At 42.2% G+C, this 1,924-nt stretch overlaps 1 long non-coding RNA gene across 1 annotated transcript; it reads left to right on the top strand.

Moving 5' to 3' along the window:
• Positions 1-818: 818 nt before the first annotated feature.
• Positions 819-1,887, top strand: LOC119343561. The gene is made up of 3 exons (XR_005166151.1): positions 819-1,080; positions 1,182-1,219; positions 1,295-1,887. It is a non-coding gene; the product is annotated as an uncharacterized LOC119343561 (long non-coding RNA).
• Positions 1,888-1,924: the final 37 nt, after the last annotated feature.

Here is a 1,924-nt window from a genome sequence, read left to right as displayed (position 1 = left end):
TTGACTCGTGTGAGATTTTCATCATAGTTCCTTCTCTAGCATGTAGATAGACACATATAGTCTCGACACAAAATCTAGAATTTACATGTAGAATAACTTTTTAGTTTGAAGGTATATGTGATTCTAACTAGAAGTACTTAAAGCTAGCCACTTATCTGAAAATAATTAGTGCTAGACAATTATTTGCTAAAGTTAAAGTAGCACATTATTTGAAGATAATCAACATTAGACTATTATTGGTATAAGTTGGTGACACTTAACACTTTCTATCTAGTCCCATTATAGATCAAATAATTTTTCAAGGAGCGAAGATTCTTTGCCACTTGCATGGGCACCATATGCAATCAAACATCAATACTATCGATTATGCATTAAAGGAATATGATGATTCGGATATTGGTCACCAATGGCAACAATAATGCGCTTATAAACACTTGTTTTTTTTCATGAGTACTAGATCGACAATTGTTTGACATGTGGATGCACATCAATACTCTAGCCCTTGTCGTGTAGTAGAATAGTTTATCATCCTCAAGATATGTGTTATTCTAATTAAAAGGATTAAACAGTTCCTTGCCAAATCCAACACAATAAGCGTCGCGTGAAGGTCGAGCGCTGGTGGTGTCCACGCCGATTTTCACTGTGCCCAGGATGAAAACGCGTTCACGAGAGAAAAAACAAGAAGAGAAGCATACTCGTGTCCTTTTCTTCCCTGCGAAGGAACTCCACACTGAGTCGTCCACTCCAAGACTCCCCTCGACCCATAGTATGCCGCCGCCTCCCCTCCCCATCCCAGCCCCCCTCTTCGTGGTCTCGTCTCCTTCCCCTTTCTCTTCTCAATCCAGATCCATGGAGGTGGACGATAGGGACGCCATCGATGGTCCTCCCCACCGTCGCCCGGAATTGTTCCGCCCATCTCTGCTCGCCCCCGAGTAGGAAGGCCGTGGCGAATCTGGCACCTATAGTCGGAAGCAACAGGGTTGGTGGAGTGGCGCATGCTGGCGGGGCTGGTAGTTGAGGGGGCTCACCGGCCGTAGCGGCAGGAGCGGTCGGGGAATCACATCGCAAGAGGCTGCCTTGGTTTGTTTTGCCTTCTGTTATGTTGTGTTCCGATGTTCTTTATTTTAGTCATCTCCTCCTAAATTTTTGACTAATCTGGTGCTCCAATTTATTATTTACAGGTGATGATCTTGCTACAAGTTTCTTCTTGGGTTTACACGTTGGTGATTCTTGTAGTTTCCTCGTGCACAACCTTGTTCATGTCTCCTTCTTTTCCTGATCCTCTAGTTCACAGGGTAACCGTGCAGGCAACTGGTGGTGGAGTCTCGCCGGATGATGTGACGGCAGCCATCGTCCATATTAATTGATTCAGTATGTATGCTCAAACTTTCCCTTGTAAGGCAAGACACTTCAGAGACCAATGGTTGACAGTCACAGCTGATACGTAGAACTGCAGGTGCACACACAGCTGCTTCATCAAGTTCTCTGAAAAAAGCTTGTGTTCTGGTTGAGTTATTGTGAAGTTGTAGTTGCTAACTTGCTATTAACTTGAAAAAAGATATGTTAATTTGGTTAATTTCCTTTGGCTAGTGTCACGTGTAAACTGAAGCATGTAAACAATACCATTTTTTCTATTTGATGCATCCTCTCAAAGCTGATGTGTCTCACTTCCATGGAATTAACCACTTCAACCAAGAAACCAAATTTTGTTTTACAAAATTAATATCATCTCCAAGTTCCAGCTGAGTCTCTCCAATGGAAGTACTCCACCAAATATATTTCTAAAATCTGCAGGTTGAACGACTACCAAATACATAGGGTTATACAGAAACAATGTCATATATAACGAAGAACTTGACTAGGAAATTAGACTTTGCTGTGATGCCAAATCTGTCTCTATTAAAATAACCATAACAAGGAGCCA

This window comes from Triticum dicoccoides, unplaced genomic scaffold, assembly GCF_002162155.2.
Source record: "Triticum dicoccoides isolate Atlit2015 ecotype Zavitan unplaced genomic scaffold, WEW_v2.0 scaffold132988, whole genome shotgun sequence".
NCBI classification, from domain to species: domain Eukaryota; kingdom Viridiplantae; phylum Streptophyta; class Magnoliopsida; order Poales; family Poaceae; genus Triticum; species Triticum dicoccoides.
Note: the sequence above shows the minus strand (reverse complement) of the source record. Positions and strands in the feature narration are given on the sequence as shown.